This window comes from Nicotiana tabacum, chromosome 21 (genome assembly GCF_000715075.1).
Source record: "Nicotiana tabacum cultivar K326 chromosome 21, ASM71507v2, whole genome shotgun sequence".
Taxonomy (NCBI): domain Eukaryota; kingdom Viridiplantae; phylum Streptophyta; class Magnoliopsida; order Solanales; family Solanaceae; genus Nicotiana; species Nicotiana tabacum.
In genome coordinates, this window is record NC_134100.1 from 78,835,160 (window position 1) to 78,843,802 (window position 8,643).

The 8,643-nt window shown below is 36.7% G+C and overlaps 1 pseudogene; it reads right to left on the bottom strand.

Annotated features, from left to right (window-relative positions):
• Positions 1-1,408: 1,408 nt before the first annotated feature.
• On the bottom strand, positions 1,409-8,413 carry LOC107814902 (subtilisin-like protease SBT5.3; annotated as a pseudogene).
• Positions 8,414-8,643: the final 230 nt, after the last annotated feature.

Genomic DNA, 8,643 nt, shown 5'->3' on the forward strand with positions numbered 1-8,643 from the left:
TTTGCAGTTTCATCATCCGAGCTAGATTCCTCTTCTACACTCTCTGACTCATCTGTTTCACTCTCATCTTCTCCATATTCTTGATCAAAACTTTCGTGATCCCCTTCTTCTGATTCATTTGCACTTCCAATATCATCTTCCTTATCTATCCTTGTGCTTCCATTCAAGACTTGAAGAGCAGTTGAAGATAAAGGTTGTGGGATAATGTGATTCCTTGTTTGTTCAGTGGATTCAGGTATTCTGGATACCTGATTTTCGTGTTGTGAGTCTTCATTGTCCTGGGCACAGTCATGGAATAGCTCCTGATGTTGAGCCCCTCCACGTGTTCTTGTGTGGTTATCCTGCTCATTGTTGTATTTTGGGTTTTGTTGCTTTTGATTGCCTGCATTATCTTTTTGTCCTCCTTTGTTGTCTTTGATTTTATTTTCCTTTTGATGCATTTGATCTTGGTTGTTCTCTGCATTCTCCTGAGTATGTTGCTTGGTCTGGTTCTCCTTTTGTGTACCCACCTTCTTTTTTGTTTTGTTTTGTTGATGTTCCACACTGTCATCCACCATTTTTCCTTTTTCTGGAACCTCCGGAGCCCTTGTCAAGTGATGTTGATGATCTGGTTCTTGAATTACAATGCCTTTGTTATGCTTGTGTATCTGAGGGTTATCCATCTGATTCTTATTTCTTCTTCTCTCTTTCTTCTTTGGTTGTTCCCATTGGTTACTATCTTTTGAATTACTTTGCTCTCCTACTTCCTTTTGTACGTTATTACTTTTGTCTTGTACCATTTCCTCTGATTGTGTCCCCCCTCCTTTGTTCGTATTTTTGCCATTCAGTTTCTTGTCATTCCTTTCTTTTTTCATTCTACATTGATCCTCCATGTGGCCGTGAAGCAAGCAACATTTACAGTAGCTTGGAACCCCATCATACTCAATGTCTAGCCACATCCCATCTTCCGACTCTTCTAATCTATTAAATCCCAACCAAATCTGATCTTGTTTGGGCTTTAATAGATCAATCTCTACCTTAAGCTTAGCTACATTCCCTTTAGTTTTGGAGTACGTAGCTTGATCAGGAGCAATAGCTTGACATCACATCCCATCTGAAAAGATGCCAAGGAAGTTGGTGAATTAATATCCATACAGGCACAATGGAAGTTTCTATCTCAGGTTTAAAATCTGCTGTCCACTTTATGATTTTCATGGGCTTTCCTCCTAGCGATAGGAAAGGTTTGTTATAGATGTGGTTATAATCGGTCTCATTAGAGAAATCTACTAATCTCATCTATGTAAATATTACTATAAATAGACTACTCACTACAGTACAAGCTCTATTACTCATTGAGCCATTCACAAAAACAATCTCATGATAAAGCGTTGAATAAACTAATGTTAATGTACTTTAAGATTAATTAAGATGATTGCCATTTATTACATTGCTGAAACTAACTAATGTTGGCAAATTATTAATTGGACAAGTAAACTGTTTGAATACTTTGAGCTCAATGAATAGTATTATACAAGCAGAGAAATGAAAGCTACCAAACACATTCTTAACTAGCTTTCACTACAATGGGACTTCTAACATTGTGCTTGCCATCAGACCATATTAACTGGCCAAACACATAATCTTTTGGAGCTTTATTTCCTTTAACTTTCAGAGTGAGCTTGAAAGATTTCTCCTCTCCAATCTTGTTGAATTCCAAAGTGTTTGGCTCAACAACAACAGAAATTCCAGCTGGGGAGCGAATACGAGCTCTGTAAGTGCCCGGTGATCCTACATTCTTCAAAGTTCTAGTCACGACGACTGAGCCATTGAGCTTGGGCACTGTGATTGAGGGTAAGTTCAAATTGATGAAACTAATAGGCTCGGGACATTTGAAGTACCCTTGTGAGAAGATATTGATTTGAGTTTTATTGTAGCCTTGGGCACAGAGAAAGCTCATATAGTCATCGATCGTTAAGTCATAAACCAAGCCAGGGTCCATGGCGCGGTTTGGCCATATGTTTCCCGCTCCATATGCAAATGGTGTTACCTTAAGGTCAGTTGAATTAGTCATTGGCTTGAAAGTATTATCTCGCGTTCTTGCTGCAGAAGAATAAGAGTATCAAGGCATCAAAATCATATAAAAGTTTCCATATAACTCATTTAGTTCTTATTCTAGAAATCTAATATGATCAAGAATTTAAGAAAAGTTGCATTGAAAGGGCTGTGTAATCCTACCGGAGGTCATAATGGCAGATTTGATGGCTGCAGCACTCCAAGTTGGATGGAGCGCTTTCAAAAGGCCAACGACACCAGCTACATGAGGACATGACATTGAAGTGCCTGTCATTGTGTTAAATTTAACCCGGCGATCATCAAAACCTATTTGTGTAGGCGGTTGTACTCCAGTATAAGCAGCTATTATGCTCACTCCTGGGGCAGTGATATCAGGCTGGAAAGATAGTATCATATTCATATGAATACTCATTGAAATGAAATTATTTTCCTTAATAAACTTGAAACTAACATTGTTGAAATGGTTAAAAGAAAACCTTGAGAATCTCTGGAGTAACCCTATTTGGTCCAATGGATGAAAATGCAGCCACAATTGGAGCAGGTTTTGTTCCCAATTCAGTTGTTGGCCGAGTAATGTAAGCCGTAGGTGTCCTGTTCACACCACAATGATGTTTAACATGAAAAAGGAAAAAACAGAAAAAGAAGGCGATATAAAGGATTCAGCAGGTTAAGTCAATGTGCATACTGAATTTTGTTGTGCCATGAAAATTTAATTCAACAATCATGTTTGGCATAACGCCCGATTCTTAGACTGTTATACCTTGTTGAATTAAGATAAGCCAAGACTTCAAGTCCATCGGAGTAACTGATAAGCGTTGCAGGGCAGAAGTAAGGTTCAGCATACATTTCATTTCCAAAGAATTCACTGTTGAGTATAACGATACCAACTGCACCTACTAAAGTCGCTTGCGTGCATTTGTCAAGCCCTGGACTACCCCCTCTATGGCAAACCAAAATAGCCCCCTTGGTCTTCTTAGGGTCCAAAGTCCCACCTAGGCAAAAATTACTGCAGAAGCACCTATATGTTAGCACTAAAAATTGCCAGCAAATACATAATATGTATAATCCATATATAATATGTGTATAACCGTGTATAATTAACGTATAATATATATACCAGCTAGAAAAACTAAAAAGTGAATCTGACCGGGCTATTTGTGTAAAGATCCCTTTGTATTAAGCAGTAGGGAAGACAGTAATACTCACGCAGCTTGGGCTGTTGCATTGGCAAGTTTAGCAGATGCACCTGTAATAATTGGGAAGGACTTGCCGTGGGGCACTGCTCACCAGTTAAGCGAAGAATAGTAAAGAATAAACTTCCACAAAAGCCTAGAATCTCAATGCGTCAAAGTTCCCAAGAGCTTCGATGAGCTCCGGGCAATGCTCGCACCAAGAACAGGTTGAATAACAAGGTTTTAGTGGCCTTGGCTTTTAGCCGGCCAAAATACAATACAGGACAAGAGAATAGCAGAAACACATAACTGGCAAACACGCGATCAATGGTGCTTGCCCCGACAGTGATGAGCCAAGGTGCAGTGTTGGCTATTGTACCAGGATAAGCACCAGAATTACCACCCGAGGTTACCACAACAATGCCATGCTTAACAGCATGAAACGAACCGATAGCAATACTGTCATTGACATATGGTACAGGTAATCCTCCCATTGATACCGAAAGCACATCAACACCATCATGAATTGCCATATCAAAGGCGGCCAAGACATCTGCATCAGTGCACGAGTCGCTTGGAATAATAGGAGGCCAACAAGCCTTGTAAGCTGCTACTCGTGCTCGTGGTGATCCCCCTTTTGCTGTGCCATTGCCATACCCAAAAATATTAGCTCCCTGCACAAAATTACCACCGGCTGTGGACAATGTGTGCGATCCATGCCCTAAAGTGTCTCGTGGTGTGTAGAAGCTGGAGTTGACAAGAGCTCCTGCTGCAGCAGCGAATCCGTTGATGAAATATCTTGCTCCGATCAACTTCCTTCATTATTAACAAAAACTCCAAAAGTCAAAAGTTATTTTGATCTTAACACTTAAACTAGCATAAAGCTTTATAAATCATGCTTCATGTCTCTTTCCAATTTATATGGCTAACTTTTCTGTTTGTGTCGTTCCAAAATGTTTGGCGTCGTATCATTTTTGATTGAACGAAGGGAGAATACTTAAGGAAATTTGATTGAACAAGTTGCTATTTGCCTTCTCTGCCTATATGTGAACAGCATAGCTAGTGAAGACAACTTTGATATGATAATCTACAGAGCAGATAGAGGTAAAAGTTTGTTGTTCAAAGCCAAACTATTAAGCATTGAAATAATGGCAAATAGGCGGGTTGGGCTGAATTTGGGCGGATCAAAATGAGTTAGGTCAATAAATGGGTTATTGCCTAACTCAGCCCAAAGTGTACTTGGGCTAAGATGGGCCGAGTCAAGATAGGCTAAATAATGGGTCATAGCCCAACCCGTCCAACTTGACGCATATTTTAAAACTGTGTTCATCTTGCATAAACAAAGCTTTTTACCTTTTATACACCTATGTATAACAGGTAAATAAATACTATTAATATTTTGAGAATCAAAATATATTTTCTTAAATAACAAATTAGTATTTAAAATGTGTAAGTTGAAAAATATTTTGCGGGTGGGGTGGGGGTAGGGGTAAGGGTTGAGTGGGTGGGTGGTGCAGAAAATTGAAAATACAAAAAAAGTAAAAATAAAAATGGGGGGTAAGGGGTGGGGATAGGGGGTTGGGGTGTGTGGGTGGTGCAGAAAAACTAAAACAAAGAAAATTGAAAATACAAAAAAAAAATGCAGGGTGGGGGGAGGGGGGATTGGGAGTGGTGCAGAAAAATAATTTCAAACTATTTTGTGCTATCAAACAGCGGAAAATGAGACATACCAAACACACCCTAAAACTTAAATACCTTGATTCTCATTTATAAACATAGATACAAAAACTAATGATGTGACAACTAAGTAAATTTCTAGATAAGTTGGGTTGAGATCCCTTTGTTTTGGGGTGAGTTTCATGGGTTGTATGTGGGCCACTTAATGGGTCAGAATGAGCTATAAAAAATAATAGGTTAACTTGGGCTCAGCCCAAATAAACCCATGAGCTAAATTGACGGGTTGGATGGGTTTGGGCTCAAATTGCCGCCCCTAGTTAAAGAACAAGCACTAGATATCAATATCATCTTCTAAAGCTTCATAAATAAGTAAATAAATAAAAATGGCAGCCTGATGCACGAAGCATTTCGCATTCACATAGGGTCCGGAGAAGGCCCACATCCAAAACGATGATGTAGGTAACCTACTTGATGCAAGTATTAGTGGCTGATTCAACGGCTCGAACCGTAACTTATAGGTCACACGAAAACAACTTTATTGTTGCTCCAAAGCGCCCCTTCTAACTTCTAAAACATCAGGAACAAGGAAAACAATATTTTCCAATTGGAGATTCCTTTTCCAAATTTTAAGGTACAATTTTGAGTTCCCATTTGATCCAACAAAGTGCACAATGCGTAGAGAACTACCATAATAACAACAACTATGAATACGCCTTAATCTCAAGTAAATAAGGTCGGACTACATGAATTTTCAAAAGAAATACCATAATAACAACAATTATTAATACGCCTCAATCTCAAAAATAAGTTAGGATGAACTAAATGAATTTTCACTATTCATATCCCATTTAAGCCAGTCTCAATTCAATATTATAATGTGCCACTTGAGGGAGATTTTTTAAAAGAGCAAACTATCCTATGATGACAGAGCAGTGCAGATAAATGGAAAAAAAATGAAAAATGGGAAAGAGAAGAAGGAAATAGAGATAGAGTACCTATTGCATCGAAAACTGGCATCTGTACCATGTTGGCAAGTTCCTTTCCACCTTGATGGAATTGGTCCCATTCCTTCATCACTAAAGCTTTCTGATTCAGGCCAAACTCCTGCTCCAACCCCATCACATTAAAAACATGAGCATTGGGGTATCAATTAAATTAAGAAGAAACGATAAAGATAATAAACTCTTGATCCATTCAAGGGTATGACGTAGCTGTCAATGAAATGCGATAAAGACCATGTGACTATATGAGTCGAGAGTTCAAATCCTACATTAGAATTTAGACGATTTCTCTTATCTGCATAAACCTTGATAAAATAGAGTTTCTAGGATTTAGACGATTTTCTCTTATTTAGCTAAGCCTTAATAAATAGAGTTATTCATTGCGGTATATAAATGACAGATACAAGTGGTATAGTTGATGTGTGATAAGTCGACCATCATTATTATAAGAAAACAATAATAATGAACTCTTGTTGTTGTTGAGCTATGCATAATTGTTGCACGAGTTTCTTCACAAGATTCAAATTTTGAGTGATGGAAGCAATCATTATTCTTCACCTCTTTTTGGTCTAAATTAATAATCTGGTCCTCAAATATGTGAAATTGGATTGGATTGGATTGGCCAAGGTAGGGAGGATAGTCAGATCTTGATACATAAAATACTTTTTTTTGTCAACTGGTACATAAAATAATCAAATTATATATATATATATATATATATATATATATATATATAAGATTCCAAAAGTTCTCTAGACGTACACTCTAACACTAGCTAGCTCACACCAAGGTGAAGGTGATTATCAAACATTAAAATCAGTGTAATAAGAAATTCCGGATCTTACATCAATAAAGTCAATGATCCACGTGCATTTGTGCCAACTTCATATCCAATAGACAAATTGCAAAAATAATTATATTGTGAATCAAAGAAGTCTAAAGATGAGTAAGAAAGAATTAGAAAGAAGTTAAAAAAGTTTTTTTCTTAAATTATAATAAAAAGAGTTTGGCTTTTATGTACTAAATATGAGTACTGGGTAACTATTTATAGTAAATCCAATATGGAAAACCAACATTAGGTGAAAAAGGACGTCCAAGGGCAGCCCGGTACACGAAGTATTCCGTGTTCATGAAGAGTTTGGGGAAATGTCGCACCCCAAAGAGGTATGATATAGACAGACTACCCTAATGGAAATATCAGTGGCTGATTCCACGGCCAGTAACCTACAATTTTATCATTGCTCCAAGGCTCCCTTCTAAAAAGACATTAAAATTGGATCATATTGACAGAAAATAAGCTGACGTGTGAGGTCAATATAGAGAGTGAGAGTAGAAACAACACGTACCAGAATCAATGTTGCCAATAATGATATCTTCTCCAAATTTAGCCTTTTTCCATAAAGAGCTTTCGTGGATTTTTCCGTCATGTTCCAACCCCAAGAAATTCCATGATCTGGTTGTGTGTAGTTCTTTACCCCTGTTCAAGAATACTGATACTACCCCGGGATGCTCTGCAAAAAAAGTTCATATAGACACAATTAGAAGCGAATTTAAGGCGACTTTTGTCAATTGAATTTAATTATTGTTATTTTTCTGCTCGAGTTATATACATATTTGTGAGAAAATTAAAATGTAAACATATAGTAATAAGTAGCGAACTCAGGAATATCGCTAAGTTTGTTCATGAATATTTGTTTAACCGCTATTCGCAATATTATTTTTTGACAAAAGGTGTTCAAGAACTAATTAACCACCCTTCTGCCTACATAATTCACCGACTCTATTTCCTGAATTCACCTTTGAACAGTGAAAATGTGAATTGAAGCAAAAGAGGGGAAAAAATGGGTAGTAGTTGCAAAACTCAAACCATTTGAGAATTCAGAATGCTTACTGGATAATGCTGCAGCTTCTTCATCCTCAAGCATGGCAGCAAAGCCATTGATGTGTCTAGTATAAGAGTAAAAAATTGCATCCTTGGCCTTCTCAATACTGTTCAGATTTTAAACATGTTAGAAAAAAAGACTAAAATATTTAGGATTTCAAATAATCGGAAATAAAAAAGAGCTAAAGTTTGACAATATTCAGTTACCTTCCTAAGTGTGATCCAAGAAACTCATGATGGGAATCAGTAACTCTATCAAAATCAATGGATGATGCTTCTTTTCCATGTGAATGTGCACCCATATACACCACGTATGACTATATAAAACGCAAATTATTTTCATTACTAAAATTTTTGAAACTTTTCGACGAAAAATATGATTTTCTAAAATTATGTTAAGATTTTTGTTTGAGCTATAATATGCTGCAAATAGTAACGATATATTCACAATTTATAAAGAGAAATGAAAGGTACGTATGTTTACCTTTTTTATGGCAAATGTGGGTGTAAACAATAGAGCAAAAAAACATGAAAGAAGACATATTGTTATTTTCATATTTTCTGCAATTTTCTCTTCTTCTTCTTTTTCCTTTTCAGTTCTTCTTCCCTCAAAAGTATTTAGGGAGTTTACTTCCAATACGATTCACAGTTCTAATATACTTAAAGAGAGCTCTTATTGGTTGAATCACTGACTTTAGAATGAATTTAAAAAAAACAAATTATAGATCTTATTTTATTTGGAAGAGTCATTGACTTTAGAAAGAATTTTTAAAAAGATTGTAAATATTATTATTACTTGTGGCCTATGAATCCATTTATTGCATGTTGTATGCATCCAATTCTTTTGACTTAATTTAAA